We start from the raw sequence: 20,172 nt of genomic DNA on the forward strand, positions 1-20,172 counted from the left end.
CAAATATATATTTGCAAATTTATAAAAATAAGTACTCTTCGTATGTTACACTGATTAAATGAGGCAATTATCTTTCAGTATGTATGGAAAGCTAATGTCCACTGTATAGATGCAGAGCTATAGAAAAAAATTAAGATTCTTTTAACATGTATTAACATGGTATATGAAAATGTAAGCATGTATTCTAATATGATGGGCCACTTAATTATACAAGACACTACCAAGAAATATTTCAAATTTCTTTAATTACTTAGCAGCTTGATAATTTTAATATAACCCTATTACACCTTCAAAGCTTTATTTGGATTTATTTATTTTTAAAGAAGCTGTATATACAAAAGAGAAAAAAGCTACATAGTAAAAACTTCCAATACTTAATATTCTTCACATTCATATTTAAAACAATATTTATCCCCTCGAGTCTGCTGTCCTTAATAAATTGATACTGTTTTAGCATAACTTTTATTAAATATTTTAATTACAGCAATAAAAGCAAACACAAATAAAATTTGGAAAATAGAATGAGTAAAAAGTGCAAAGAAAAAAAAACGTAAGGCAAAAAAAAACCCATTTTGTAATCCACATTTTTTAAATTATCCAGTTTTTTATATTTCTGTATCAGATTTAATACATTATAGGCATATTCTATCTACAGAAGCAAGCATTAGTACTGACATTTCTTATATTGTAGCTACTAATATCCGACCCTGTTCTTTAAAATTCTTGTAATATTTCTAATATTTCTAGATATTAGTGTCATTCTTTCCCCCCCCTGGAATTTTTAGTCCATTCTAGTGTCCAGCTTTTTGATAATCATAAAATTTCAAATTATGGTTTTAACTCAAGATAGACAAAACATTCTGGTTCCCACAAAATGCTCTTTATTTTATTTAATTATTTTCAAATTCTTGTAGTAAAAGTCAATATTCCAAATTTAGCTGGACCCTTAATTCATTTATAACTTTCTTAGGTTAAAAACTTATTTAGCTTTTTTCCATTTTTTTCCATTAACTTTTTAAATTTATGGTTAGTTTTTCTTTTGTTCAAAAAGAATAGTAAACTTACCATGTGGCTTTTCAAACATGTTGTTCTATGGATCTCTAATAGACTTCAAATAGTAAATATATAACTTTTCAACGTTATTACAAAGTGAGTATTAGGTGACAAACATATGAAATGAAAGTCCTTTTAACTAACTTCCAAGATTTAACATTCTTTACTTTTAAAATTTCAGAGGCCTGCCACTTATGCAGAGGCCTCCCTTCTCCCCTTGTTGCTTTATGTAACTGATTTTTAAAAAAGTAAAAAATACTATGGCTAAATTTGTTAGACAAGATCAATATTAAGAGGCTTCTAGATATGCTTTATGATTATGTACACATCTTAGGTTCTGGATTCATTTTGGAAATGATGACTATTCATAAAATATTAATAAGCACACTTCTTTACAAATATTCATAGATTATTTGTCATATTAGAACAACTCAAAGTAAGCATTTCAGTGCTATGTTGAAAACTGATCACATACATTCAGAAAAAGATGTTAAGTAATACCCACAGAATCAATACTCTCATTGTAATTGTGCACATTTTGAATAAAGAAACCTTTCATAAGCTTTCATTCTTTTTTGTGCTGCCATTAGCAAATGGCAATGTTTACAACATTCTGCTACCAAAGAACAGAAAACCAGTTTGTAGTACTGGTATTTTAAGGTCAGTTTTTTAAAAAGTGATGCTTATGCCTTTCTCAATTATTTATATTCTAAAGTTTTCACATCTGAGAAATTCAAAGGCATTATTCAACATTTCTCTATCTAATGTTGTTCACAATTAAAGTTCTACATAGGTATATTGTATATGCACTTTGTACTCCTAATCTGGCCAATTTTACCCTCAATACAATAAGTGCTGGAATGTTTATTGTGATAATAAAATTATACAGTAAAGCAATCAGAATTCAGGATTGCAAAATGTTATTATTGTAAGCTTTGGATATTCTTGTGAAAAGATCATCAAGGCAGCTAATGAAACCAAAGAGATGTAAATCTAAAAACCCAGGTTTCAAAACTTCACAGAGGAACACTCTTAAATTGTAAAATTATAAAAGCTACAATGCTTTCTATATGTATATGAAAATATTATATGCACTGGAAAGACAGTACACTGGGGAAAGAAAAACCCAAACCCAGCAGAAACCAGTGGAATTTGACATTAGTTTGTGAATAATTACAACATTAAAATATTAGAAGTGAAATCATGGAATATTGTTTTGATCTAAATGAAAATTTGAAATTCAGAGTGGGAAGCTATATCAGAAAATCTTTTCTCAACTACATTCAAGAAGTTATCATTGTCTTCCCAGGTACTTTTAAAAATGTGGTCACTATCAAGATGCAAGGTTTGAATGTATTTCCCATAGGTATCTTTTCAACTTATCTCTTCTGCTCAGCCAACAATTCAGCACATATTTGCAGGAATAAACAAGAATATGGAATACATTCCCATAGTCAAGTAGATTTGACTTCAATCTGTATTTTTAAACAAATCGGTCAACATCTCTTTTTCTCTAGACCTTTACTGGTTCGCTATTCTGAGCGGTAATTCACATTCTATGTTCATTTCAAGAAGAAAGGTGGGACATAAACCTAGATGTAAATAAATATGAAAGTCATGCCACCAAGTAATATTTCTAAAAAGTGTCCTTATTAATAGTTTATGAATAGTCATAAATTCTAAAATGGAGTCAGAACATAAGCTGTGTACATAATCATAAAGCATATCTGAAAGCCTCTTAACATTGATCTTGTCTAACAAATTTAGTCATATCTTTTTTTTACCATTTCTTTTTTATCTGTTAAATAAAACTAGTATATCCTCCTATAATAGTAGTACATAAAGGCACTATATAAAGGGTGGACTATTTTTACCCTTCTAGCCCATGGGGTCTCCCCATTCATTCTGGTGATTAAGCCTTCAAGCCGAGAAAACAACTGTTTGAGAATCACCGTAAGTGGGAAGAAGCTTCATTTACTGACATTATGTACTGACTTTTGGAAAAAGATTTCTCCCTCCTGTTCATGTGTCAGTGAATAAGTATATGATTCATCTGAACAATTGAACTGCCTTAAAATCTGAAACTTCTGAAATACCAATTTTTATTTATTCTTTGACCTGCCTTTGTTTTTATAATAATCCAAGGCACTGAACACAACTAGTTCTCCTTTGTCCTCTTATTTTCCCCACAACAATTCTGTGGAGTGTGTTGGGTTGAGAGAGAATGACTGGTCCAAAGTCACATCCCAGTTTTCATGGTTTAAGGCAGGTCTAGAGCCCCAAGTCTCTTGGTCTCTAACCTGGGGCTATAACCACTAGACCAAAGTGATCTATTAACAAGAATATTCTAATTTCAGTACAGATTGAACTGCTTCACTTACCTGTGAAATACTTATTTTTAACAGGGGAAAGACTGTGTATTTAGTCATTATAAAAAAGAACATTTACCTTGTCAGTTGAGACCATATAATAAAACTGTGATGGTATACAACCAGCTACAACAAAACATTCTTGACTACTGAACAACGTCTTTCTTACAAAGACTGCCAGTGTTTTCAGTACAAGCCGCTAACTACAGCCACAGATTCTCAGGGATGAAGTAACGGCATCAGATGGCCCTGTGTGAGATTTGCTTTGTATTACAGTGGTGGGTACAATGAATAAGAGAACTGTGTATTCTGATTTAATCATTACTGAGAATTTTACTGTTAGAATATGTGGTCTAGTTATTTCATGGCATCTACAGGATAAACACATACAAGAGATTCCTATAGGTTTTCGGTCTGGTCTAGCAACAAGATTTATTTGTTGAAAAAGAAACTTTTAAAATTGAATTTACAATTGAATGAAAACAAAATAAAACCATTTTAATTGAGAAAAAAAACCTATTAAGATTATTATACTTTTAAAAGGTAGCATTTTTGCTTATTTTAAAAATGCAAAGTATGTTTTAGGTGTAGCAAGCAATATTCTTAACATGGTACTCTGATAAACGCCTAGCCAGCAAAAATGATGGGTTGTTATCAACTGATACCTTATATTCCTGTCACAGGCTGATAGGAAAATGAATGAAATCAACCGTTTAATAAGACTTCTCTATGATCCACAGTCAGTAAACTGTTTCAATGCTGGGGAAACAAACAAACAAACCACAGGTTCTGCTTAATTTACAGTTTATAGATAAATACATTAAGCACTAGAAAAACAAAAACTCTTTAACTGGTAGGACAAAGACTGAAAATGACTTGATGTGTTCACTAAAAAAGGCCAAATTATGGCTTTTCACTACAATCATCCTTAAATGCATAAATTTAAGGTCTCTCAAACACCTAACCCAAGCTTTTCTTATTTTTAAAAAATCCTTTAATTCCCTCACTTTCATATTTTGAATTTAGTTAACAGTTGCAACATTGTTTTCTTTCTCTTCCTAAATTTGGAGTTATAATCATATAGCAAATAACCTTATTTTGCAGAAAAATGCAGAAAAAAAACTGAGGAAAGTTAATCTTATAATAAAAATGGCCCACCTTTGTTTATGAAAGGGATTTCTAAGTTCTGCATGAAACAAATGTAAATTTATACAAATGCATGTGAAATGTGATGTGTTTATTTTTCACACACTTTATTTGGCAGTCATTTCCTCCTTTTATCCACAGGGAATTTACCAACTCTGTAAAAAGGGAAATACTACTATAAGAGAGAAAAAGAGAAAACTCACAGTAAAACAGTGAAGCAATGTTTCTATTTTTATCTAATTTTACTTATAAGTAGGCCTGATAACAGGTTTTGAATATATTTTTGTAATTATTTATATTTTGCCTTATTTTTTTTATTTCTCCAAAGCAATAAAAGCTTATAAATTTTAGTACTACAATAAAATCCAAACAAATAATTAATCAAAACAGTAAAAAGCAAAGTAATGACTAAACACCACACATTTATGTAAAATTAGCTTTTTCTACGGTAAAACAGCACAATTTCTCTTGTAATAAACCAGTATATGTCAAATGAGATCTCATTTCTAATTCTGTTTGATCTACAATATAGCGGTGTTGCAGAATTACATCAAAATCAATGAACTGCTAAATGAAACCCTCATTTCCTCCTTTTTCTGAGAAAGAGCCCCCAAAGGAATGAAATCAAAGTAGATCTGGAAAATGGTAGAAATGTATTTAGAGAAACTGTTGTTTCTCCTTGGTTCTTTGATTAGACTGTTGTTTACTGCTTGACTGTTTTTTTTGGTTTTAATCCAGGTGTTAATCCTTACTTATCTGTGTACTGATTACGGTAAGGAGGTATTGTGGCCTTTTTGTTTCCTTTTAAAACTTTTTAATTAACTCTTTTGGCTCCCTTCTACCACTGAAGATTAAACCTAGAAATAAGGAGAATTTTTCTGACAGTGAGAACAAGCAACCGATGGAATAGAAGTTGCCTTCAGAAGTTCCAGTCATTACTGGAAGCTTTCAAGAAGAGACTGGACTGCTATCTGTCAGAAATGGTGTAGGGGCTCCTGCTTGGGCGGAGAGGTTGAACTAGATGATCTACAATGTCCCTTTCAACTCTGTTATTCTGTTAAATGAAGATACCATCTGTTTAGGTAACAAAATGCCTGCAAAGAACCAAGTTCAGAGAACACAAGAATTCTAATGTTCAATTCTGAGCTACATGTATTCTCTCTCCTATTGGTACTTTATTGTTCCATATTCCTCCAATCCCTGAATCAACGTTTATGAGCTCAAGGTGAAAGTTCTTCATGGTAAATTCATACAGAGGCAATTCCCCAGATTTGCCCTGAAACTTTAGAAAATATTTAAGGTTACATCTTTTTTTTTGTCTGGCCTTTAATTGTTAAACCATTTAGGGCAGGAGTGGGTTCTTGCCAGTATTACTGCCAGTTCAGTGCGTGTGCAATTTGCATGAGCGTCTGACATGCACTCCGCACGTGTGCGCAGTTGTCTGTAAATAGATCTGTGCATGCACAGAACATTAAAAATATTTTTTAAAAAACATGTAGCAGCGACCGAGGGACTGGTTCGGGGGTGTGGCGAGCCTGCAAACCCTACCAGTTCGGCGATCCAGTCGCAATTTCCACTATCAGTTCACCCAAACTGGTGCAAACCGGTAGCAACCAACCACTGATTTAGGTTTTGTTTTTTGAATTAATTTTAACCTGTACTTTTAATTTTTTAAAAAAAAAATCTTTTAATTTTTGTTAGCGATCATGAGTGCTTAGGATGGAAATTATCAAAATAAGTAAATCTGGACATAGTTCAGACTGGGTCCTATGCCAACTGGGTGTATGGGGACTGTCAATCAAAGCATTGCAAACAGGGCACCTCCTTTAATCTATACTGCAGAGTGAGGAAGGAATTGAGGAGAGAAGGTTTTGTGAAAACAGACAAGAGCTCAGAATGCCAATCTAGCAAATGGGAGAGAAACAGGTTGTCAATATATTTAGAGGTAGGAAGACAAGTACTGGATATATCTATAGCTATATAGCTATAGATATAACAGTATGAAGGGATGTTGTTTATTTATTTATTATTTATTAATTAGATTTCTAGACTGCCCCCTCTCCCCGGAGGGATAATTTATTTTAAGTTATTTTATAACAATTAATTCACCGCTTAACATTAATCTTTTCCCTGTGCTCTACCTGGTAAATGGCATTCACAGATTCTGCATCTTAAAGGATAGTTCACAAAAATCCAGAAGGCTTGTGACTAGAATATAAATAATTCTTGGATAGCCAAAATATTGCTACATTGGACAATTGCTTTGATCATTTCCCCATCAAATCCATGCATATTTAACTTTTTTACTGCAGTGCTAAATTTCATTTATAAGTGAGTCACCACAAACTAATCACATGGAAAACTTTGGTATAATGTCATATTAAATCCCCAGAAGGTTGAGTAAAGAAGTTTAGAGTAATATGCTAATTAACTCCCGCTCGTGAGTGAAAAAACGCCTTTCATTTTGATTATTTAAATTTGATCATACCTGCACAAAAGTAATTTGAGTGACTCAAAAGCAGCAGGGACTTGCCATCAAATGTTACAATATAGAATGTTCCTATTTATGGTGCCATGCAGTTACATTTTTTTCTTAAGACAATCCATTCCATTCCTTCTCCAATCTTGGCTCCTTCTTCAAATAGCTACTGTACTGTGTAATTCCAACTCTTTTGTGATTATGGATCCTACGAAAAGACCCACCATTTTTAAAGACTTACAGGCAGGTATTAATTTGTGCCCCATCTTCCTCTGCAGCACTTTTTGGGAACTGAATTTCAGCTGCCACACACCCTTGCCAAAATATATGACACACAATGTTGTAGCTTTGGATGGAAGAAACACCAAAAAGAAAACAAACCCTTACACTACTAAGTGTTAAGACACCAACATGCATATGGCTATCCTTTAACATAATCTTGAAATTTCAAAACTTTCAACTGACTTTCAGAGTGGAGATTAAGAACTGTTTTAACACATATAAGTATAATAATCCCATTATATCTCTGAAATTTATAAGCAAAGAGAAAAAAAGAAAGCAAATAATAAATAATGAGTTCTGTTTGTCTAAAGACATTAATAGAAAAAGCACTAAAATCCTTAAACCATTAAGACTAATGGTTTGATAATGTTATTTTGCACAAGGTAAGAATAAAAAGCAGAGTTCTTGAAAAACATTATAAAATTTGTAGTCTGTGCTATTGCTAAAATGTGAATATATTAGGTACAATATAGAGTCACATTTCTGAAGTATGTGACTAATAGTCACACTAAAAATATATATCCACTAATTGTACTGTAACAGTGCTAGGATTTGAATAGAATTATACTATTTTAACTATTTAATTCCACAAATCCATGGGTATAAATTGACAAATCTTTCATGGCTTTGTTTATAGATCATTCAAGAACTGGATTTTTTACATGTTTTGCTTGTTCTTGACATTGTAATGTTCTAGATGCACCGTGTTAAATGCGCTAGCATGGTTTACAAAATCAGGCAAAACTGTATTAATAACATCAGCACTGTTTGAATGCTATTCCTCTACATAATGTTCATATTGCAACCATAATAAGTAAAGCATTTTAATTATTTGTTTGGCACTACTCCTGAAAAAGTGACCAGTTTAGTTTCTTGTGTCAAATAAAACTATCTTGCCAGCTTAATCCATAGTGGAAAGTTGTTTGCTCTACTCTGCGTATAGGTTCACATCATTCGGCAGAGTGAACTACTAACAGTCATTGAAGGAAGAGCATGAAATAGGATCTCAAACAAAATGGTGGAGGATGCTGAAATTTGTTCACAACTAACTCCTATAAATAATCAAAAACTTTTTAAAATCCCTGAAAAGACAGCAAGTGATATTTTCCCCTGCAGAAATCACTAAAATAAATATATAGAGATAGTATGAGCAGCTTGGTTAGTGCTACCATGTATGGATTGTAAAATTCCATATAATAAAAAGATACAGAAAACTCATAAAAATCCATTTGTATTTTTGCTGTCCAAATATTTGACCTACAAGTAATTTGAAAATAAATTGTGCAAAATTGCAAAATGAATTTTTTTGATAGCTCATCTGTCTTATTAATAACAAAACAATGTCCATGATAACTATGAGACTGCCCACAACGCTGATTGTGCAATCAATTCTGGTACCAGTTATGTGATATTCAAACTCTTCTCTTATTCACTTTTCCTTTTCTGGGTTGTTCAATTTTTTCTTCTTCCTCCACCTGTCTCCTTAGTCCTTTCTTCCATTTTTTTAAAAAAATCACAAATCCTTATAATCACCAAATCATCTGATTATTACAAGATATAGTCTTTTTGACTATCCTGGAACCAAGAAAAAAAAAACAGGTGGAGGAGAGGCACTTCATTGGGAGGAGAATAATGCAGTGACTGCACCTGGCTTAGACTGGACCAGGGTTGGAAGGCATCTTTGGTGCTTCTAGTCACTCTTTCTTCATAAATGGTCTACTATAGGGGTGTCAAACTCGTGGCCCATGGGTTCGATGCATCACGCGCTGGCCACACCCACACCCAGTTTAGCAAAGTGAAAAAAGTCATGATACATCACGTGATGATGCCGTGACCATGCAACTTTGACAGCACTGGTTCTACTACATACCCAACTCCAGTGTTACTAGAACTCACCTATCCTCACAATGGCTGCTTAGATTAAGTATGTTTCATTATGTTACACTATTGTACTCCTCTTGCATTTGTTGAATACCAAGAGAGCAAGCAGGATCAATCAGCATTGCAACTTCATTTCCTCAGCTGATATTAATCTCACTTTCAGAAAGATATAGACACCACTTTGATGCACAACAAGCTACAGGTAGTCCTTGACTTATGACCACAATTGAGCCCAAAATTTTGTTGTTAAGTGAAACATTTGTTAAATGAATTTTTCCCTATTTTACAACCTTTCTTGCCTCAGTTGTTAAGTGAATGACTGCAGTTGATAAGTAAGTAAGCTCATTGTTAATTAAATCTGTCTTTCCACTGACTTTTCTTATCAGAAGGATGCAAGAGCGGAATCACATGACCTTGGGACACAGCAATGGTCATAAATATGAACTAGTTGCCGAGCATCTGGACTTTGATTACATGATCATAAGGATGCCGAAAAGGTTGTAACTGTGAAAGACGGTCATGGTAACTTTGAACGTCTGAACAATGAACTGCTGTAAGTATTAATCAATAATAACACAAAAAACCCTATCAAACAGAAGTGTAACTGTACAATTTTAAGTGATATTTTTTTTCTGATAAGTATTAAAAAATTAGAGACTTTCTTGTTAGTGCATTTGTGTTGCAGCCTCTGGGCTAACAAAATATAGCAATTTTCATGCACCCCTTATGAGTTTTAATCTGAGTACTCTGTTCAAGAACATGAGATAATATTAACTTGCATGTCCAACACTTGGAAATAATACTCTTCTGAAACTGTCTCCTTTGTCTACTACTTATTCAGTGTTAAAGTTGTTGGAGGAGGATGTAGTTTTGGGGAGACACGCTAAAAAGGCTAATTAAGAAATGTATAGTTTCTACTAACAAGGACAGAAATGGTTGTGACTCATTTTATTTTCGTGAATGCTTCCTTAAAAGCGTGGGCATCTTCACTTAAGCCAGTTATATGGTCCGTCATGAATTAAATTTACTCTAAGTATTGCTGATATAACATGCCAATAATAAAGTATCATAATCTTGTGCAATCTGATTTATATAGGAGGCATATGAAAATATTGTTTCCCAAGCTGCTTTAAGATTAGTATTGTCCTCTAATTCCACTGAAACTGAACAATCCACAGAAACTAGTCTTGACGGACACATATATAAGGCTCCTCCTTCTTTTCTCACAAAGCTAGTTTACGCAAATCTCTAGTTGCCACTGAATTTATGATCATGACTGGGTTTTGTAAGTCATATCTTCTTTCTCTAGCTAGTATAAACATTAGTCCTACTTTAACCTACAGCCAAACATGGATATCTAGTCACACCATATATGTAAGTCTGGTGTGTCTTTATCTAGTGCAGCCAGATTAGCAGTGAATGAGTGACTTGTTCCCACCAGGCAAATGTGCATATGCAGCAAGTACACAACTTGTGAGGAAGCTAGAGTGGGTCAAATTAAAGTAGAAAACTAGCAGACAAAAATTAAGAAATCCTTTTCACACCTTTGCTTTTCTGCTTCTCATGTTCTTTTTCAGATAAGCTTTTCTTTAAAGAAAATCTGGGTTTGCTATCTATATGCAATAGTTCTCAGTGCGATTTAGGCTCTATTAATATAGTGCCAGTAATATAAGTAAGCACTTGTAGCATCCACTTTAAAGGCAGGCATGTGGGGGCTGATCTGTGTGGCAAGCAGATGTACATGAAGAGCTGACCACCCAAAATTCCTTGAGAAAAGGTCTTGGCAAGAAGTGTTGAAACCGACAAATGTCTTAGCAAATGGCCTCTATAACTAGCAGCTTCTGCACTGCTTAGTTATTAATTCACTGCGATTAGGACACAAAAGAAAAATGCTTCTTCCATATACAGTACAAACTACTGTGTTAGAAGACAATAGATTAAAAAAAAACTTCTATAAAAATAGGAAAGACTTTGCTTCTTTCAAAAGGGAATTCCAAAGTATGGCGCAGACCTGCTACAGTTAAAAGTCACTGTCTTTTCTTGATCATTTCAGAATGAAAGCCAAAACCTTAAAAGATGTTTTGGATTCCAGTTTTAGAATCTGCTCCCGTGCAAATTTCATCTTGTGTTTATTTTATTGTTCCTTTTATGCCAGACAAAGGGCTGCATAATTCTTATGTCATTTTAATCTTTTTTAATTGTTGCACTGTAGCCTTTAAATTAATTTCATACGGTGTTAGATCGGGTAATGGAAAGGCACACACAGGCTAAATAACAACAACAGCTCTTTATTAACTCAGTAGCAACTATGTACAATCCACCGAAGGTTGAGTCTGACAGCAGCCCTTTTATAGGGAGCTGTCAGACTCTTTGACCAATGAGATTAAACCTCTGTTCCCACCAGAACAGAAGACCTTGGTGGAAACCATTATAGCTGAAGCTAGTATCTAACACCCCTTCCCTCTTAGATGGAGTAATCCTACTGGTTACGTAGTCACGCAGGTAGGCGGGCTTTTTGGTAGTTCTGCCTGACCTGCGCAGTACAGTCAGAGGGTGCTCCTTGGACAGGTCAGACGGACCTGTTTCTTCCGCAGCTCTGCTTGGTGGAAGCTCCTGGAACCTTTCACAGGCCGCAGTTGGAGCTTCTAGAGCCGGTTCACTCGGAGCTCGCTGCGGGCCTGCAAACAACCAGATAAGTTCCCCAGTAACCTCGGGCTTGAGCTCCCTGTGGAAGGAGTGAGTCCTTGCTCCGTTTGGGTAGGGCTTTGGCTAATTCGTGCAGGGGTTACCTCTGGTTGCCTAAGAGTGGAATTGGAGAGGCCGCCACGGAGTTGGTCAACGTGCCTTCTCCAATTCCGACCGTCCTCAAGCTCTACAAGATAAGAGTGAGGTCCAGTGATGCCTATCACTGTGGAAGGAATCCACAGAGTTCCCCCGGTGTAGTTGTGGGTGTAAACTGAATTCCCTACACTAAAATTCTGAATTTTGCTTGTGGAGTCAGGGGGCGATGTGGCAGAATAGTTTGGGTGTAGCCGGTCTAAGTGGGATCTTAGCCGGCTACCCATGAGAAGCTGGGAGGGGCTTCTCCTGTAATGGAACTGGGTATGATGTGCTGAATTAGCAAATAGTGGTCAACCCATGTTTGCCAATCTCCCGGGCCCATCTTAGATAGGGTCTCTTTTTCAGATCTCACCATTCTCTCCACCTGACCATTGGAGGCCGGATGGAATGGAACGACCAGGCATGTCTGATTAGCTGTGCTGCTAAGAAAGGTCTCGAATTGCGTGGCTGTGAATTGAGGCCCGTTGTCAGAGACCAGGATGTCGGACAGGCCGTGTGTAGAGAAAAGTCTCTGTAGTACCTTGATGACCGCTTCTGCCATAGTGGAGGTCATCAGGACTACCTATAGCCATTTCAAGTAGGCGTCCACAACTACGAGGAAAGTCTGGCCATGAACTGGCCCAGCAAAATCAATGTGCAGCCTAGACCACGGTGCTTGAGGTTGCTCCCACTCCTTAGCGAGTGCCTCTGGAGGAGCTGGTCTAGACTCCTGGCACCAGACTCCCTTTCCATGTTAGGCCACCACACGTAACTCCTAGCCAAAGACTTCATCCTGACAATTCCAGGATGCCCTATGTGTAAAGCCTCTAATACTGCAATGCACAGTTTGGGTGGAACAACGACCTGGTCCCTGCACAGCCAGTTCAAAATTTGTTTGATGATGCAGTCTTTTGCAGAGTGGCGGGCAACGTCACTAGACGAAACAGGACCAGTCTCCAAGCAGTCAATGAGAGGAACTGGAGTCTCGGGGGTAGGGTCAGCAAGAAGTTCTGGTAGTGGGCAGCGTCGGCGTGCATGGCCATTTTGTGTTCCGAGGGCATTTTGAGTTTGCCACTCAAAATGGCTATTCGAAGCCGTGCTGAGCTCCGGGTTGGATTTACTTGCTGGATTACTACACTCTTTTTGGTTTGCCTAGTTGCCTTCCAATGCCATCCTCGTTGCCAGTGTTGGATCGGGTAATGGAAAGGCACACACAGGCTAATGGCAACAACAGCTCTTTATTAACTCAGTAGCAACTATGTACAATCCAGTGAAGGTTGAGTCTGACACCAGACCCTTCGACCAATGAGATTAAACCTCTGTTCCCGCTGGAACAGAGGACCTTGGTGGAAACCATTATAGCTGAAGCTAGTATCTAACATACGGTTTCCAAATTAATTTTATATCTATTCTTTTAGTTTCTGCTTTTTAAATTGACTATAAATACTATAAATATTCCACATTAAGAATGATTCAAGTTGATCTTCAAGTTGAGTCAGAAAAAGGAGAGTTTATTCATGTATCTGCTTTAAGTTTGCCCATTTAAAAATCCAGTTCAAAATCCAGTGGGGGGAAAAGAACCTTGGTCTTACCTGAACGTGTCTTTTCAGAGTAGGAGGGGGAGTGGTCACATGTGGGGTATTCTCATAGCCTGATTGGTCCAAAGACTGAGAGCAAACGCTTAAATACTCCTGGCTTTCCTTTCCTTCCCAGTTTCCTCGAAGGCGAACAGCAGAACTGGAACAATAAACACAAACAACACAACCACCCTCCCCAGGAGGGCCCCGGGCTCCCCTTGGCCCCAACATCAAAAATAGGGCGGGTCGTGACCACTCCCCCTCCTACCCTGAAAAGACACGGTCAGGTAAGACCAACCTTCTTTTTCCAGTGTAGGAGGGGGAGTGGTCACGTGTGGGACATACCAAAGCCCAGTCCCAAGGGAGGGATAGCTTAACCAATAACTATGGCCCAAGGGGAGTATCTTCTACCACCCTTTGCAACACTCTTCTCCCAAAGGCAGCATCTGCCGAAGCGAACAAATCCAGACGATAATGTCTGATGAACGGTGTCGGGGACGCCCAAGTGGCGGCCCCACAGATGTCCTCAATGGGGCCCCTAGTGGCCCACGCCACTGTAGTTGCGGCACTTCTAGTGGAATGGGCTGTTATCCCTGAGGGGACGGGACGCCCCGCCGCCGCATACGCCTCTTGGATGGCTTGACGCAGCCAACGGCCAATGGTGGCCGAAGACACCCTAGCCCCCAAGGTCCTAGGTTGAAAGGAAACAAACAAAGCCTCCGACCTGCGGAGCTCCGCCGTCCACCGGAGATAAATGCGCAAGGCCCGACGAACATCCAGACGGTGCCAGAGCCGTTCCCTATCTGAAGACGGCCCCGGACAAAAGTCCGGCAGAACAATCTCCTGAGCCCTGTGAAACAGAGTGTTCACCTTCGGAAGAAAGGTAGGGTCAAGCCGAAGCACTACCCTATCAGAATGAAAGTGGCAGAGATCATCTTTGGATGATAAGGCGCCCAGCTCCGAGATACGCCGAGCGGATGTAATCGCCACAAGAAAAACTACCTTAAGGGACAAGAACCTGAGATGAACCGACCTGAGCGGCTCGAACGGGGCCCCCGTCAAGGCTCTGAGGACCAGGGGCAGGTCCCATGTGGGGAACCTGTGAACAGGGGGAGGACAGAGATTCGCCGCCCCCTTAAGAAACCTCTTGATCAGGGGAAGATGAGATAGCGAGGACCCCACTCCCCCCAGAACTGAAGATAGAGCAGCCACCTGGCGCCGCAAGGTGTTGTGTGACAGACCGTTCTCTAAGCCCTTCTGCAAGAAATCTAAAACATTAGGAATGGTGGCCCTAGTCGGGGAGATCTGATGATGGGCGCACCACCTCACGAACGCGTCCCAAGTCGAATTGTAGATACGGTTCGTGGACGGACGCCTGGAAGCCTCGATGGTACGGATGACCCTGGGTGGAGAAACAGAGGGGGAAGAGGGGCTGAATCCTCTGGGAGAGGATTGGATCGATCTAGGCCTGATGGGCGAACGAGACCTGCTGGCTGAAGCCTGCCTTCCAATGCCCTATGCCTCCTTGCCTCCTCTCTGGTGGAGGCCCTGGATGGCCGCTGGGCCGTCCCTGGAGCACCCGAGGGATCCCCGGCCACCTGGGCTTGCCCCCCTCCTGCCAGGCCCTCGGCCTGGCCCTGGGGAAGAACCGTGTCCCTTTCCATCGCCTTAGTCACGTGTCCAGGAGATTGGGAATCTCGAACAGAAGGCCGCTGTAGGCCCTTTCGGAGCCTGGACCCTTGCTGCAGCAAAGCCTCTGGCAGGTCGCCTGCCTGTGCCTAGGCCTCAGTGCTCCCCAAGTCCAATGAGAGCTGCGCGCACGTGGCGCGATCCAAGATGGCCGCCAGACCCAAGCGCGGCAAAGAAAACGGCCGAAAACCGCGTGGCGCAGCTCTCCGGCCTCTGGCTGCAGCAGTAATGACTCGGCGGCACCCAGGGGCCTCGCGGCAGGCCCGCACGCACTCCCCCCACTCGCCTGCTCGCCTCAGTCAGTAAATTCGCCCCCGAGCGAAAAACCACCCGTTCTAGCGATCAGTGGCTTCTCTAGCCGCTGCTGAAGCCTCATGGCGCCGAAGGCTCCTCTTTAAAAGTAAAAGCCTCGGCGCGGCTGCAGCTGCCCAGAGCCGGCACCCCTGCAGTCCCGGGAGTCGGGCTAGGCTCCGCGCCCTCGGAAGGGAGGCAGGAACCCCCAAGAGCCCCCCCCCCAAACCGCCTAGAGACAGAAACTGTCCCTTTGGGCCACAGCTGCAAATTTAAAATTGTTGGTAAACGATTTAAAATGCCCAATTAGCCAAATCCAGACCAAATTAGAGAAAGCAAACAACTCAATGATTTCCTACCTACACACAGATTCTCAAGTGATTGGACCAAAAAAGACTGAGAGGAAACTGGGAAGGAAAGGAAAGCCAGGAGTATTTAAGCATTTGCTCTCAGTCTTTGGACCAATCAGGCTATGAGAATACCCCACACGTAACCACTCCCCCTCCTACACTGGAAAATGATTTCTATTTCATCCCCTCCTTATTTCTCACTTGAAATTGGTATATAAAAAAACTGAGATTCACAATTGGCAGACACAACAATGTGTCAGTCATTTTTATTCATTCTATTTCTGTTTAACCTATTATATTTGCTTACATGTTGAACATCACGTAGGATCACCCCTACAGACAGCTTTTAAGAATGATATCAAAATGCTATGTTGCAATCTTCTTCCAGAATGTATTGACTTCCCTGTCTAGCCAACCAAACCGGTTTTCTGACACAGTCTAACATCCACATTCAAATCAGGTCAATCCTACATATTTTTCCAGATCAACCAAAATGTTCCCATAGTCTACCAGGTTTTTGTTGGTTTTCATACAGTAGCATATAAGGTAAATGTTCGCCTTGCACATATGTGCTAGTTGTTTCTAACTCTAGGGGGCAGTTCTCATCTCTGTTTCAAACCTGAAGAGCCAGCGCTGTCTGAAGATGTCTCCGTGGTCATGTGGCCGGCATGACTAAATTCCGAAGGCAGACACAACGCTGTTACCTTCCCAAAGGTGGTCCCTATTTTTCTATTTGCATTTTTACATGCTTTAGAACTGCTAGGTTGGCAGAAGCTGGGACAAGTAACGGGAGCTCATAACATGGTGCTAGGGATTCAAACCACCAAACTGCGGACCTTTCTGATTGACAAGCTCAGCATCTTAGCCCCTGTGTCCCATTATAGTAGCATTATAGAGCTTGTTAATACTTATTGCTTCTTGCTATATTTCTCAATACAGATAGTCCTTGAGTTACGACCACAATTGAGCCCAAAATGTATGTTGCTAAGTGAAACAATGAGAAGTTAAGTGAGTTCGCCTGATTTTATGACTTTTTTGCCACAGCGGTTAAGTGAATCGTTACATTAGTTCAGTCAGTAACATGGTTGTTAAGGCAATCTGGATTCCTCATGGCTTTCCAGAAGATTGCAAAAGGTGATAACCAGACCCCAGAACACTGCAACCGTCATAAATATGAGCCTGTTGCCAAGTTCCTGAATGTTGATCATGTAACCATAGGGATGCTGCAAACGGTCGTAAGTTTGAACAATGGTCATAAGTCGCTTTTTTCAGAGCCATTGTAACTTTGAATGGTCACTAAATGAACTGCTGTAAGTCAAAGATTACCTGTATCTGTTTCTTAAAATGGAATTTCTTAGAATCCTTTCATTTGGAATGTGAGGAGGGGCATTTTCAATTCTGAGAGCCATATAGATCAGGGGTCTCCAACCTTGGCAACTTTAAGACTTGAGGAATTCTGGGAGTTGAAGTACACAGGTCTTAAAGTTGCCACGGTTGGAGACCCGACATAGATACCAGGTTGGTTATCAGGTGTTGTAAATGTTCAGACACAACACTTCTTCACTGATATATAATTCAATTCCATTCTTTCCAATGTCTACTGTAGAGTGCTGATATCCTGATTCCATTTGTGGCAGGAAACCAGTAATATGATCCCCACCAGGCAAATGATCATATAGTGCTTGATTTCATGCTATGAATGGCAGCAAATTGCCTTCCCCTCGTCCAGCAACCAAATTCCTGAAGACTATTTGCTCATAATGTTCAGCTGGCCAACAAAGAGAAAAGAGCAGAGTGTCTCTCAGACCACATTTTTCTGGTGACTGAAGATCATATGTAATACTCTGCTTTGCACAGATGAATTAAACCTGCCTCTCTGAGTACAAACTATCATTCACATGATGAAACATGCTTTTCAGAGGGAAGCTACTGGTTTCATTTTGACACCTTTTGGTTTTTTTAAAAAAGATGCCAGGAAGTATGATTGAAAAAGATTGAGGCTTTGAATATATTTCTAGGTTAGACGTGATCCAGCAAATTGCATATGAAACTGACTTTCACTTTCCAACTGATAATTAAGAGTATTTAAAAATTAACAAAATAAGTGTGTTTTTAAAATACAAATTTCCAAATACAAGCCCACACTACACTTGGTCAGGAAAAAAGGGTGCACAATGAATTTGTCATCTAATAAAGATAACATGATTCTTGAACACATCACATTATTTATTTTTAATTAATTAACTAATTTTAACTTTCTTTTATATATCAATTTATATGGGCACCAATGCAATTCCTGGTGGCTAACAAGAATTAAAATGCAATATAAATACCTGGCTAAATTAACAAAACCAGGAAACACCATTCCTAGCTGAGTAATACAACACACTATATCCTAGCATGGGCTTGATCCTGACCCAAGTCAGGTAGAAAAAACTGGATTAAGGCAATCCCTCAAACACTTTGATTCCACACCATGCAGGTAATAACTAGCACCTTGAATTGCATCTGGAAAAAACTTGAAGTCAGTGGAACTTATGCAACAGAAGGTGTAACCTGATCAAAGCGAAACATCCTCAAAATTGCCAATGCTGTGCTTTCAGGATCAATTCAAGCTTCTTGATGTTCTTCAAGGACAGCCCCATGTAGAATGCATTATAGTAATCCACTCAGGAGATGATCAAATGAGTGATTGAGTGAAGAGCCTTCTAATCCCAGAAAGATACACAACTTGAAACTGTGTGAAGGTCCCTCAAGCTATCCTGTGTGAGCAAGTAATCCTGTGCGATCCTGTGCGAGCAAGTAATGTTACCAAGCATTTCTTTATAAAATCAAGCTATCGTGCAACAGTATTTATATAACCATGTACATTCAATCTCTAGATGCAAATTTAAAGCTGGTTTTTACAAGACAAATTTACTTATACCTATGCTAAATCCTGTCATTTAAATACGAATCTTCCTGATTCAAACCTGCTACATGTACAGTGAGGCTACATTTAAAAAGTATAGCCAATAGGGTTTATTTAATCCAAATGTCAGGGGTAAGTTGCACAAAATAATTTTACATAGGTACCATAAACATATTCTTACAATTTATACTGCAGAATGTTTTTTTTTGCCAAGATTACAAGTGCCAATGCTGGTTTTCCTGAATTTGTCTCCATAATTCACCAAATAATTATTTTACATCTGAACAAGAAGTCAGTTTCCTAAACCTACTTGAAAGTTTATCTTCCCATTAATAGGTTTTACATTCATGTTAACATAATACAAAAGTTACCCTGCAAGAGAAGATATTGAGGAAAAAACACATTTAGCACATCAAAGGAGCAATTATTCAAAAACTGTGAATTGACCAATATGAGCTACGAGAAAATACTCAAGAAGCTTTAAAAAGACTAGGCCAGTGATGGTTAATGTTTTCTGTCACCATGTGTTGATCGGAATGCCAGAAATGGCACACAGAACTACCCAAACTTTCTGTTTTTGGCACAGGTGCGGGCCCAACAAACAGCTGTCACGCACATGCGTGCCGAAAAGCTGCTCTTCCTGGTTTCTGCACCCCTGTGTATGAGCTGGCCAATTGGCTGGCGCGCATGCATGTACAGGAATGCAGATGAGGAGCCAGAAAGGGTGACATGGCTCTGTGTGCCGCTTTCGGCACGCGTACCATAGGATTGCCACCATGGGACTAGGCCATTCCACTGATTTTGAGGGCTCCAAGTGTGATTAAATCTGAATTTAAATCTTTGCCTTTGTATCTTGTTTTCAACACAATTATTGCCAAAAGTATAAAATTAAAAATAAATGTCATGCTTCACTTAAGTATCCAAGTTGCTCACATGACAAATTACATGGTTGTCAAAAAAAAGTATTCTTTGATTTCAGCATAACCAGTACATCCCACACAATCCCTAAAATCAGTCTAATTCACACCAATCTTCAGAATCCTTCAAAGAACACAGGCGAGGGAAGCTTAAGAGAATGTTCAAGAGAAAAAAAAATCTTTAATCAAGTTAGCAGATACCTCCTTTATCTTCAGTGTCAAATGCAGGTTTATTCAGAAAAAGAAATTATGTCAAGAACAAGTGCAGGGGAAAAAATACACATGACTTAGTTTCTAAATAGATTTATATATTCTAGAGTGTCAACAATCAATGCTGTCAATATTGTGCAACCTCATTTCAGCATGATTGTACAGCTTAAACATTTTGACCCCCTTTCCTTCTTACT

At 38.8% G+C, this 20,172-nt stretch overlaps 1 protein-coding gene across 2 annotated transcripts in view; it reads right to left on the minus strand.

Moving 5' to 3' along the window:
* Positions 1-20,172, minus strand: part of JPH1 (junctophilin 1) — a 59,729-nt gene that overhangs the window by 33,651 nt on the left and 5,906 nt on the right. The window lies entirely within an intron of this gene.

This window comes from Natrix helvetica (assembly GCF_964273705.1).
Source record: "Natrix helvetica genome assembly, chromosome: 4".
Taxonomy (NCBI): domain Eukaryota; kingdom Metazoa; phylum Chordata; class Lepidosauria; order Squamata; family Natricidae; genus Natrix; species Natrix helvetica.